The sequence below is a fragment of the Lissotriton helveticus genome, chromosome 4_1 (assembly GCF_964261635.1).
Source record: "Lissotriton helveticus chromosome 4_1, aLisHel1.1, whole genome shotgun sequence".
Lineage (NCBI taxonomy): Eukaryota > Metazoa > Chordata > Amphibia > Caudata > Salamandridae > Lissotriton > Lissotriton helveticus.
In genome coordinates, this window is record NC_136063.1 from 380418632 (window position 1) to 380432775 (window position 14144).

A 14144-nucleotide genomic window follows, 5' to 3' on the forward strand; every position below is an offset into this window, starting at 1 on the left:
AAATTACTATTCCAACTCCAGAGAGTGCAGCAGTAGGGAAAGTGTTGGATGGCAAAGGGGTAAAAATTACTATTCGCACTCCAGTGAGAGCAACAGTAGGGAAAGTGTGGGATAGCGTAGGAATTAAAATTACCATTCCCACTCCAGCGAGTGCAACAGTAGGGAAAATGTTGGATAGCGTAGGGGTATAAATTACTATTCACACTCCACTGAGTGCCACAGTAGGGAAAGAGTTGGATATCGTTGGGGTCAAAATTACTATTTCCACTCCAGTGAGTGCAACAGTAGGGAAAGTGTTGGATAGCGTAGGGGTAAAAATGACTATTCCCACTGCAGAGAGTGTAACTATAGGGAAAGTGTTGGATAGCAGATGGTTAAAATAAACATGCTTATCGATTAAATATTTTTTTTAATTACATAACCAATTAATTAACAATATGTTAATTATGAATACCAATACATTTAAATTAATATTTACTTTAATCAAATTAAATTACTTCCCACCCTATTCCCCTATAAACCCACAACCCACTCTTAAAATAAATTAACCCAATTAATATAATAAACAATTCATAAATTAATAATAAATAATTACCAACTATTAATTAATTTACAATAAATTAATTATCAATACCAATATATAAAAATGAATAATTACTTTATTATAATTAATTTACTTCCCATCCTATTCCCCTATAAACCCACAACCTGCTCTGAAAAAAAATTAACACAATTAGTATAATTATCAATTAACCAATTAATAAAAAAATCACCAATTAATAATTAATTAACAATAAATTAATTATCAATACCAATAAATGAAAATGAATAATTATTTAATTATAAAAATTACATCTCACCATATTCCCCTATAAACCCACAACCCACTCCTAAAATAAATTAACACAATTAATATAATAAACAATTAATCAATTAATAACAAATAATGACCAAGTATTAATTAATTTACAATAAATTAACTATCAATACCAATATATAAAAAATAATAATTACTTTATTATAATTAATTTACTTCCCATCCTATTCCCCAATGAACCCACAACCTGCTCTGAAAAACAAATGTACACAATTAATATATTTATCAATTAGTCAATTAATAAAAATTAATTACCAATTAATACTTAATTAACAATACATTAATTATCAATACCAATAAATGAAAATATTCCCTTATAAACCCACAACTCGCTCTTAAACTAAATTAACACAATTAATATAATTATCAATTAATCTATTAATAAGAATTAATTACCAATTAATAATTAATAATAAATTAATTATCAATACCAACAAATAAAAATGTATAATTACTTTATTATAATTAAATTACTTCCCAGCCTATTCCCCTATAAACCAACAACCTGCTACGGAATAAAAATGCAAAATGTTATTAAAAAATAATTAATAATTTAAAAAAATTATTATTTAATTTACTATAATTAAACTACTTCCCACCATATTCCCCTATAAACCCACGACCAGCTACTGTACTAAAACACAAAATTTCCTTTTCAAAACTTCTTAAAATGTATTAGATATATTTAGAAAAAATACAATACATAACAAAAAATATAGAACACATACACATAAAATACATACTAAAATACATAACACTAATATAAACAGCGATATTATTAACAACAATATTTTTGCAAGTATTATTACTGACTTCTATATTACTAAAAACCATATTTCTTACCTTCAGGTTGATATTCTGGTCACCGATATTTTTGATGTCGATATTCTGTCCCTTCGATATTTACCAATCGATATTTCTGTTGTTCAAAATTCAAAACTCGATATTATGTCTGTGCACCGTTCCTGAGATAGTGTAAGTGTATTGGCCGCATATGTGTAGTTGGAAGGTGGTAACCCAGACCGTGAAATGTAAGAATGGGGAGACAGAGCTACCATTAGAAATTCATTATGGTCCTTGTTAGGAAAAGGTTGCTAATTAATTAGTCCTGAAAACTGCCACTTGGTGGATGGTACAGTTCAGGCTACAGAGTGAAGCTATGGTTTTTGTTGTTCAATGTGAAGAACCTTCTAGGCAGGGTCTGCCCTTTTGTCTGTACCTAATTAAGAGTTCAGGAATACTGATGATATCCAGGTGCAGAGATTTCATAGTACTTTGTGCCATTGATTTGGATATCACTGCTTGAAACTAGCGTCATTGCTACCTGTTGTGAGAGTCATCACCTTAAACAAAGGCTGTATCTTACCGGCCTTCGATACGGTACATCATGGGATCTTGATGGACCGGTTGAGGGCCTGTGGGGTGCAAGGGAAAGCTTGGGACATCTTGAAAGCTTTCCTAACCAACAGAGACCAGTGTGTGACAATGGGTGATTACGCATCAAAACCTTTTGCGCTGCCCTGTGGTGTTCCCCAGGGCTCTTCCCTAAGCCCCACACTGTTTAATGTTTATGTCACCTCGCTTGCTCCGATTGTCAGGTCCTTTGGCTTTGATCTAACATCTTATGCAGATGACACACAAATTGTGGTGTCACTGTTACCAGGGAAGGAAGAAGGAATTGCTATGCAATTCCAGGATTGTATGCTGGCAGTGAGATGGCTGACAACTGCCTCAAATTAAATACAGCTAAAACTGAGGTCATTGTATTTGGCGCAAAGGAGGACTTTTGGAGTCCTCGTTGGTGGCCGGAGCAGATGGGCTCCCCGCCTATACCAGTTGCGAAAGTGACGAACTTGGGTGTCCTTATCGATGAGCAGCTCACCTTTAGGCCCCAGGTCAATGCCATAGCATCATCAGTATTTTTTACACTTAAAATGGTATGGAAGATTCTCCCTTTCTTGCCTGAGAGCAGTAAAAAACAGTTATTACGGCATTAGTGTTGTCACGCCTAGACTACTGCAACAGCCTGCTTTTGAATGCCCAATAGGGGCTTCTTAATAATGCATGTGTTGCAAAATGCGGCAGCTAGACTGGTGATGGGCATACCAAAGTAATTGAAAAGACAAGGGGACCCAGCGGGTAGCTATGGACCATGGGTATCAGTTAAGTTCAAACAAACAAAGGTCCAAAGCTGATACCAAATAATAAGTCAATGATATATAGACCACAATAGGCTCTATATATTTCTAGTCCTTGTCCAGCCGGACAGGGAATTTTTTATTAGTCAGATAAATAGAATCTTGTTTCAATTACATTAGTACAACAACAAATCATTGTAGTAAAGCACACTCCTGTGCTGTACTGTGGAAAAAAGGATAGGGGAGAGAAAAGGGTGTTTCGGGCAAAGGAAAAGAGCAGACAGGGTACTGTTTTAAGTCAGAAGTTAACAGTATCACCTGAAGTGGTACATACAAATACAGATAGACATTAAATCACTGTATGTCCACTCAAAGGAGTCGAAGTTTCGATCCCGTGCTCGAATTATCAAGGGATCATCTTCAGGACTTAAATAATTGTTTTGCCTGGATTATAGGTTAAAATAAGCCTGTTAGGGAGAAAACAGGGGATAAATAAGAAATAAAGAGAGGTGTCAATATATGACTGGGGAGAGCGGTCAGTTTTAGCCATCTGCAACATTTAAAAATTCGGAATCGCAGTGAGTGGTCTATGCTAGTGCTTGTGCGAACAAAGTGTTCTAATTATTGTTGGTATACATTTGAGACATCACAAACATTGTCCTCGGAATCGCAGTGATATAGATGTGCTTAGTTTAGAACTTATAACGTGTAATGGTGATGACTACAAAATTTGCTCATTCCTCTGTGTTTGTGGCGAGGGGAGCAGGGTGCACTTATATTTTTATGGGGAGGGAGTGGATCTACATTGAGGTGGGATGCTAGATCTGATTTTCGGTGGCGTTAGAGACAGCCTACCTCTCTTAGGAGGTGGGGTGGGAATAAATTTTGCTGCAAGGGCGCGGGGATGCCGATGGATTTGGGGCTTCCCTTTTCAGTGCAGGCTGGCGCTCAATGAGCGTAACTGTGGGTGGAAGGTAAAGGTTTAGTATTCGGTTTGGTGAGGTAGTATAAAATTAATTTGCCGGGAAATTAGGACATACCACGGGCTCAATTTTACGAGCACGCAGGCGCTTTGATTGGATTTACATCGGGTTGGTGCCCTCCGTGGTTTTGAAAAGCAGTCGATGAGGCAAGTGGTCGGTGGAATTTCAAAATCTAAGATTCGGGAAATGGAAATGGTTATTTGCCGCACGGGAGGAAGTTGGTCGCGAAACATTTAAAAATTGTGGCGCTACCTACCCTTGTGTTCGTAACGTTATATGAACCTAAACAAGGCTTTCAGATGAATTGTACACTCCTAAGATGTAGCACGGCTCAATGGCCGGTGGCGGGGGGTGGTCGGGTGACTCAACGATCCGCTATATGGGAAATGAAACAATATTAGCCCTCGGTCCCGTATGGGAGGCAGTTGTAGGGCATGTGGCGTGGGAGCTTACCAGAATCCGGACGATGCCGGGGACATCAACGATTCTTCTATCTGCGCGCTGGAGGGATAGGGCGGGCATAATGTTATTGGATCACAGAGCGAGGTCATGTGATCAGAGTAAAGATCCTATGTGGCTTCAACCTCAGAATGGGCGCCATCTTGGAGTGGTGTGTTTACCAGTTATCGAGGCCTATGGGGACAGTCTAAATGTTAACACAATTGGGAGGATGCAGATCTAATTAGGAGTAAGACTACTCATTTTTAAAGCCCAGGGTTTACGCGGTCGGGACACAGAGCTTATATTGCTTCATGACCGGTGTGGGCGCCATCTAGCGGTAGCTTTTGCTGCAACTGCGCTTATAGATGCCTATAAGGAAAACCATTGTTGGGGAAGTGCTGGTAAATAGTGGGGAGGTGGTGAGAATTGGAAATTGGATTCGATTGTGAGGGCATGCATGGCTTCAATTAATGAAAGTTTCCTTTGGGAAAGTGCAAGTGACACTAATAGCTGCATGGTTACATTAAAACAAAACAGTTATTTTGAGCTCCAGGGCATGTACTTGGTCAAGACAAGTTTAACATTCAAGGTAATTATTCTGTTAGAGGAGCGTTGTCCAATCTTCGCTCCTGTTGAGTCCTGTGTGGATGGTGTTAAACTGAATTATGGACTTGAGTTCCTCACGATTCAGGAGTTGGCTCAGGTTCCCTCCTTTTTGTGGTAGCTTAACAGTTTTTAGAATTGTCCATTTCAGGTCATCCGCGGTGTGCTTGAATTCAGAAAAATGTTCAACCAGAGGAGCATTTAGGGTCCCACATCTAATGCGACTCCTGTGTTGGCATATTCGTGTCTTGGCCTTTTGGGTGGTTTGCCCAACGTACATTTTGGGGACTGGACACAGGATTGCATAAATTACGTTACTGCTGTTACAGTTAGTAAAGCTTTTCATATCAACAGTTATGTCATTGTGGCTGAAGTTACGAGCTTCAATTGTGAATTCACATACAGTACATTGTCCACATTTAACATGCCCTACAATTGGTGGGAGGCCCCAATTGGATTCAATGGTTGTATTAGGACTGGGAGCAGGTAAGGCTGCTTGTACCAGGTGGTCCCTCAGGTTCTTACTCTTTTTAAAGGCAAATAGCGGTCTCTCTAGATTTATTGGACCTGCTTTTATCGTGGGCCAATGTTTCAAAATTGATTCGCGAATTTTATTCGAGATAGGAGAGAAGCTGGTGACACATGCGATCCTCTCTACCTTGTCCCTAACTTTTGGTTCAAGAAGTACCTCACGTGGGCAGTACCAAGCTCTCTTGGATGCGTTTTTCACTAGTTTTCTGGGGTAGCCACGCGCTTTAAGTTTACTTGCTAAGTTGTTTGCTTCCCTGAAGTAATCTGTTTTTGATGAGCAATTGCACCTAATCCTCAAGAATTGTGAGTAAGGCAGAGAGTCCTTCAGGTCTCTCGGGTGGTTGCTCTCATAGCTTAGGAGGGTATTCCGTTCGGTGGGTTTTCTATATAAGCGTGTCAGTAGTTCGCCTGGTTCATGATAGATAGTAAGATCAAGAAAAGGTATTTCTGTTTTGTCATGGGCGAGGGTGAATTTAAGATCTGCACAATTATTATTCAGCCAATGGAGGAATGAATATAATGTGGCAATGTCAGAATTCCAAATCAGGAAGATGTCGTCTATATAGCGACGCCATATGGCAATCCCTGAGCGGAACGGATTCCCATTCGTCAAGATTGAGCCGGTCTCCAGGGCGTCCATAAAAAGGATAGCCAGGTGTGGAGCAAAAATAGCCCCCATTGAGGTCCCCTTTATTTGCTGGTAAAATGTATTGTCAAGAACAAAAAAGTTTCTAGATGAACAGAGCTCGAGTAATTGTAGTATGAATAATGTGGGCACCCTGTGGGGTCGGGGGCGGGTGTCCAATATTTTTTGTATTACCAAGAGAGCCGCTGTTTGAGGGATATTTGTGTAGAGCGACTCTACATCATTGGTGCAGAGTGTTAACCTCTGGGTCATAGGGATAGTGCTCTACCAGGTTTATCATCTCCATACTGTCGCGTACGTAGCAGGAAGTCGATGGTACGAAGTCCTTGATGAAAAAATCCATGTATGACCCCAGTGGTTCCAAGACCGAGCCACAGGCAGAGACTATTGGTCTGCCCGGGGGAGTGTCAATACTTTTATGGACCTTCGGGAGAGTGTATATCACAGGGAGGCGTGTGCTTTTGACATTGAGGAAACCATGTTCCTTCTTGCTCAGATACCCTTCGGCTCGAGCATCAGTGGTGAGCTTGAGTATGGTCTCTTGGATTTCCTTAGTAGGGTTCTTTGATAGTCTTAGGTAATGTTCTGTATTCCCAAGTTGGCGATTTATTTCATTTTTGTAGGAATCGATGTCTTGGAGGACAATCCCACCACCCTTGTCGGCACTCTTTATTACGAGTGAGGGATTAGTTTTCAGTGTGCTTAGGGCATCTTTCTATCATTTTGAAATGTTGTAAGGGATGTACAGTTTTTCTTTTTCAAAATTACAAAGATCTTTTTGGACTAGCTTTTCAAAGGTAATGATTTCAGATGGAATCATACCTGAAGTTGGGAGAAAGGTGGATGGAGGACTGAACGGTGTAATGGAGTTCAGAGGGGTCGAAGGGTGCAGTTGAAAGAAAGCTTTCAAGCGAATCAGTCTGAAGAATCTGAGCAATTCGGTCTGTAATTCCATGAAGTTAGGACGGATGGTGGGAACGAAGGATAAGCCTTTTTTCAGCAGTTCAACTTCGTGCTCTCGCAGTGTGTGTCTGGATAGGTTAAAGATGGGTATTATCTCAGAGGGCGTATGGAGCGGGCACGATGGAACAATGTTCGTGGTAGTTTCTACCATTGATAGAAATTGTTCCGGGTTTTCCGCTCGCCGGGGGCGTTGAACCATCTTAACAAAGTATGCCTCCATCTCCGCTGAAATTATCAAATTACATTGGCTTCCAGTACGGAAGCGGATCTCTTTCAAAGCCTTATGTCTGGTCTTTAAGGCCTTGCAAGGCCAGGGGCCGGCTTGCCTGAAGTAGTACTTTCAATGGTTTCTTCCGTCCAGACACTTAAGGTCAGCTGGGCAGCGCTTGGTCAAAGTTCCACGCATAAAGAAGGCACGGTGGGGAGGCAGGAGCTTTGTTTTGGGGGCAACATAGGCCTGGAATGCCTTGCCCGTTGCCCTGAGGAATATGACAGACCTGATGACCTTTAGGAGAGGCATTAAAACCTGGCTGTTTACTCCTTAACCCGATCTGGCCTGATCCTTTAGGAGTATTCATCAATCGCCAGGACACCTGGGGGTAACAGCGCGCTGTATAAATGCAAAAAATAAATAAATAAATAAATAATAAATATCTCAGGAGCATCCAGAAAATAACATTTGGAAAAAAACAACACAAAACAGTGGATCCACATTCCCTTGTCTGTGAAATGTATGTGCAAATGGAATCCAAACCACCCCACATTGTTCTAGTTCTAAGATCCTCATGACCAGGTGAGGGCTCTACAGAGTACTCGAAGGGCTGCTGTGTGACCAGGATTAGTGTCTGCCTAACAGCCAGTCTCCCAGAGGTGAGGAAGCATCACCTAAAGTCTGCACTTTCTGTTGGAGGGGGTGAAGGTCTGCTAGAAGCTAGAAGCATGTCTGCCTTCTGAGAGAGGAAAGTAGTGAACCTGGCCCCGCATGAGCAGAGATTGTCCAGGAGATGAAGCCCAGAGTGTGTCTGACACAAGGAACACCCAGAGAAACCAACTGACTGCAAGAGATTGATTCTAGGAGTGATCTGTAAATTGATGAAGGCAAGCTGAACTATTGTGTGCATTTGTGGTTGAAGAACTGCACCTTTGCCTAATGTTTTGGAGAACTTCAAGTGTGTCTAATCAGTGCCTTGGTCCCTGTAACATGCCAGGGATTTTAGACACTAGGAAACTGGATAAGCAGGGTAGGAGTGATGAAAGGGTGTAGCTGCTCACTGAAGAATGTAAAAGGGTTTACATCCCTGTGTCCAAAACCTCTAATTACACTGTGTAGTATCATGTTATGCTGTGTAAGTAAAGTGGTGAGTCTGGACAATTTGTTGTTGTGTGTGTAGATTGGCTGTTGAGTCATGAGCTCTTGTCCCAAATAATGTTACAGAGAAGTTTTTGACCCCCTCACTCTCTCTACCCTGAGAGTCAAATACGTAAAGGGTGTGTCTGACTGAGAATGTTGAGCCAAAGTATAATGGACGTCAGAACACCAGTGGCAAACAATCTTAACCACCATCGTTTAGGCCCAGCAGCCTCGTCTGACGTGTGGCCCACCAAACAGGGTCTGGCACACATTAAAATACAGATTGTGCATTTCTCTCCTCATTAATAACGAGTTTCCCCCAGTTTAATTGTGTATCCTGTGAAGATTTAAGTAATACCAAAGTAAGTTTTCAAAAGGCTCATAACAGCAAATTGAACAGTTAGGTAGAGGTCTCTGATGAGAATAGGGAGGTGGCTAAATAAGACAATGTATTAGATACCCTATTGATACAAATCCCTATTGCCAAAACATCTGTCACTAAATGTTGCTAAATCTCCTTGAACAAGACCCTCTTCCTCCGACTGGAGATCTTGTAGCATAGTCAGGACTTTGGAGGTTGTTGGGGGAGTGGATGTTGAAAGATACCAGAATGGGAACTTCTCAAAAACAGAGGTACCTCTGCCCCAAAAGGTGCTGGTCAGTTCCTCTGGATGTTCCTGGGCCAAATGCCATCCTATATCCAAACCCCTGACCTCTGGAAAAAGATTGTGCAGGAGCCATCAATTTTTTTGTTTTCTACTGGCTTTTTTTCTAAATCCTCTAGCTCTTGACCTATGAACTTTGAGCCAGTAAAGAGGAGCTTCATGAGCACAGCCTACCGAGATGTCTTTCTTTCACATAGGCTTTTATCTGTGCCCCTGAGTCCCAATTACTTGGGTGACGAGGCACACAAATTGTTAGACCTTGCATCTTTTGGTGTGGTTTCTCCAGCCTTTTTGCTTCTGGCCTACTGTTTTTGATTTGTGCTGAATTTTGTTTTTGCTGTTTTTAGTTCTCTAGGCACTCTACCACTGCTGACTTTATCAGTGCTAAAGTGCATGTACGTTGTGTCTAAAATGTATTGGCATTTGGTTTCTCCATGATTGGCATAGTTGATTTACTACTGAGTACCTAGTACCTAGTACAGTGCACTATGTGTGCCCAGGGCCTGGAAATCAAATGCTACTAGTGGGCCTGCAGCACTGATTGTACCACTCACATGAGTAGCGCTTCAAACCTGTCCCAGGCCCTCCGTTAGATAGCCTGTGTGTGCAGCTTTAACGTGCCATGTCAACCTGGTAAATACACCTACTTGCCAGGCCCAAACCTTTCCTTTTCTTACATGTAAACCACCCGTAAGGTAGGCCATAGGTAGCCCCATGGGCAGGCCTTAGGTAGCCCCGTGGGCAATGTGCAGTGTATTTAAAAGGTAGGACATGTACTTTTGACTTTAGATGTCCTGGTAGTGAAAAACTGCTAAATTTATTTTTCACTACAGCAAGGCTTGTCTCTCCCATAGGTTAGCATTGGAACTGCCCTGTAACATGTTACAATTGTAGCTTCCATTTGGGACCTGATAGTAAATTGGGGTTTGGCGTCTCTGGACTCACAATTTCTTTTACTGAGTTGGGTTTTTAAATTGTAGGTCTGAAAATGACACTTTTAGAAAGTTGGCATTTTCTTAATGTATCAATTCTGTGCCTCTGCCTGTCCCTAAAATACATGTCTGGGTTAGATGACAGTTGGGCTTTGTTGGAACTGGCTCTTCTTGCAGGTTCATCCTCAAACTTTTCGCTTCTTCCTCCCTTATTTTTCCTGACCTGTGGCTGTTGGCAATAGGACACTGCACACTTTACCACTGCTGATCAGTGCTAAAGTGCATATGCTCTCTGTGTAAATTGTATTGTAATTGGTTATCCATGATTGGCATATTTGTATTACCAAGAAGTCCCTAGTAAAGTGCACCGAGCGTGCCAGGGCTGGTGACGACAAATGCTACTAGTGGTCCTGCAGCACTGATTGTGCCACCCACATGAGTAGCCCTAAAATGGTGTCTCAGGCCTGCCACTGCAGTCCCTGTGTGCAGTCTGTGAACTGCCATGTCCTTCTGGTCAGTGTCCCCACTGACCAGGCCTAACCCTTCCCTTTCTGTGCACATTAGTCACCCCCATGGAAGGCCCAGTGGACCCCCTTGGGCAGGGTGCCGTGTATGTGAAAGGTAGAGCATGTACTTGTGCAAGTGACATGCTCTGGTAGTGAATTACAGCCATTTTCGTGTTTCACTGCTCAAAGGCTATCTTGCTTCATAGGCTATCATGGGAGATGCTGGCTACAGTGGCTACCAGCATATCTTCCCATAGAAGCAAGATAGGACATAAAAGTCTGGTATCCCTGAACTCAGAATTTAATTACACATCTTTTTGGAAAGATGGTTTTTAACTCCTGTGTTTGAGAACAGCACTTTTAGAAAGCTGCTGTTCTCTTGTCTGACCTTTCTGTGTGCCTTGGCCTGTTTGTGTATTGACTGTCTGGTTTGAGAGTGACAGGGGCTGGGGATTCCCCAGGAGGCTGGCTGAGTCAGCCCTAGGCTGAATGACTGCATTTGCAACTTGAGTGGTGGAAGGAGATAGCACCTGGGCCTGAATAGGGCTGTGCCTGCCTTCCACAATGCTGGCTCCACCTCCTGCTGGGCGGCTGACGACCCTGCCCCTCACTCTGAAAGGAAAGGAGAAGCCAGGAAAACAAAGTGCTCAAGAAACACCCAGAACTGGTTCAGACCGGTCTCAGGGCCCACTTGCACAAAGAGAACAAAGAATTTTAGGGGTATAAGTACAGGACCCCTGATAACAGAAAATTAGATCATCCTGGAATCAAGAAGGAACCTCTGCCAAGGAGAAAGCTGAAACTGAAGAAGGAATATTGTCCAGCTGTTGCTCTGCTGGATTGCCCTGCTGTTGCTTTGCTGCCAAGGAGAGGGGAAGGACTTTGCTTTGTGCTGTGTCCCCTTGCTTGAAGGAATATCCAAGGGCCTGAGAAGAGCTGGCTCCCTGTTTTGAAGTCCCAGGAACAAAAGGACTTCACCCCTCAGCTTCCCCTGAGCTCTACTGAGAGAGTTCTGTCCTTCCTGGTGTGCGTGGCCCATGTGTGGTGCATCTGGAAGTTGTACCTGTGCTGGGAAGCTGGAAACCAAGATTTAAAGACTTTGCTACAGAAAAGTTAACGCATCGCTCGCTGCGGAGTGCATCCCCGACAGTGCGAGGAAATTCCAGCCGCTACGAAGCGCCTGTTGCCGCTGTCAGAGCCGTCTCATCCTTCGTTTGCGGGACGCACCCGATCGGTAAGGGAAGTCTAACAACGCTGCGAGTGCTGTCGCAGAGCCTGTCGTCGCTGGGTGAGATCGTCGCACCGCCTGCTTGTGGACCGCATCACTTCGCTGCAAGTGTCATCGCCGAAGCCATTGCATCGAGGAGCTGTGAGAGAGATCACCGCTGGTCTGCGCATTGTCGCCCCCGAGATCGTCGCAACTCCAAAGATCGTCGCATCGTGCCTTTGCGAGAACAAACTTCCTACGGAACCTACGCACCGGAATCCATACAAGTGGCCTTCCTCCCCATACAGACCGGATTCATCGCAACACGCCCGCTGCTGCAGCGGGGTTGTTGCCAACGCCTCTCCAAGGTCTCAGGAGCAACGCATCGCTTGTTTTCCACCGCACCAGCTTCTGCTTTTGGAACTTTGTCGCACTTAAAGGTACTGTTGGCTAAACGGGTCGCAACTGTGAATTTTTCACACAACTGTGGATTATTTTATCGCAACCTAAAGAACTTTATCGCAACCATATTCTTGAACTGTGTATGTTGGATTTTTGTCATTTTGGTCTTGTGTAGTTTAGATTAAATACCTTTATTTTTCTAAACTGTTGTGGAGTCAGTTTGTGGTGTTTTCACTGTGTTATTGTGAGTGTTGGTACAAATACTTTACACATTGCCTTCTGATTAGCCTTGACTGCTCGTGCCAAGCTACCTAGAGGGTGAGCAGGGGTTATCTCAGAGGGTTTCCTCCTTACCCTGACTAGAAGCAAGGGTCCCTATTTGGACAGTGGTACCTACCTCTGCCAACTAGAGACCCCCAGTTCTAACAGGCTTTGTGAATTCACTCTGGACAGTCCAATACAAAGGGACATAAAGTGTGCCCCTGCATATCCGGATGGTCCATCACCAGGCCAATTAGCCTTCCCGAGCTAGAGTATTGGGAGGAGCTGACACTTGCACCTGAATAGGGTTGTGGGTGTCCCCACACAAAGAGCTCCATACCCCCCTTGTAGTACATCTGGAGCCAGAGGCAGGAGGTGAAGGGTCTTGTGAAGTACAAAGACCTTTCTTTGAAGTCTCCTTACTTCAAAGACTAACGCTGAAATGGGCCAAATTCAAATGTTCAGACTAACCGCAATGGAGCGCAGGTCGGACACAGTCCCAGGTTAGTCTAGCTGAAAGTTTATGTTCTCAGGTTTGGTGCCAGAGTCCAGTTTGTGTTGAAGAAAGTCACCAGGATCAAGGAGAGCATCGCTGGCAGTGATCAAAGTGGTGCGAGGAGCAGGTCGGGCGTCCCCAAAGGACGGGCTAGTACTTCAGGCTGGCGGTCCTCTGAGGGTGTGATACTTGCTATGTGAAGAGACAGACCTGCGGCTGCTCACATTGATATTTGGAGTGAGTATTGTGGTTCTGGTGTGAATAGGCCAGTTTGCAGTTTTGAAAAGCCCACAGAGCTAGAGAGCCACACCAAGGACCTGAGAGGCACCTCATAAGGGTCAGGAACTCATTGAAGATGGGTCCAGGAGCTGTATGAGAGCCTTGTATGTCCCCGAGGCTCACATCAGGAGGCCAGCAGATGAGTCTTTTGAGTCACTCTGGGGTCTTGGGTCCAAGATGGGTTGCAGAGCCAGGTCTTCCTCCCCAGACAAGAGGGCAGCAGGTCAGCAGAACAGAGCAGCTGCTCCTTCAGATTATCAGTCTAGCATGGTGACAGTCCTTTCAGCAGCACAGCAGACCTTCCTTGTAGAGTATCCACAGGTCCAGAAGTATATTGAAGAGCTGGTGTCTGCGGTCCTTCCGTTATACACTGGTGCCCTGGTTCTGAAAAGTGAGAGAAGCTTTTAGACAGTGGCTTTGAAGTGCAGGGAATTCCCTACCTCCTCTGCCATGACTCCAAGCTGGCTAAAGTGACAATGCGGGGTGATTAAGCCCTTTGTGTGGAGGCAGGACACATCCTATTCAAGAGTAAGGAAGGCTTTGCTCAGCAACCCCTCCCATCCTCCCTGTGATGGCCCATTCAGTTGCACCTAAGCTCCCTATTGTGTGTTGTTGCCTAAGGGGAATACACAAAGCCCAACTGCCAACTATACTCAGCCATGTAATAAGTGACAGTCTGCAGGCGCCAAATAGCTACGGTAAGAAAATTCCAACTTTATTAAAGTGGCATTGTCAGAATTGCAATCTTCTGACTTCACCATAAGTTAGGATTTTAAATTCTGATTCCAGAGACACTAAATTTGAAGGGGTTATCCCTTTCCATTTGGAAATTACACTTATAAAATGTTATAAGTCAACTTCAA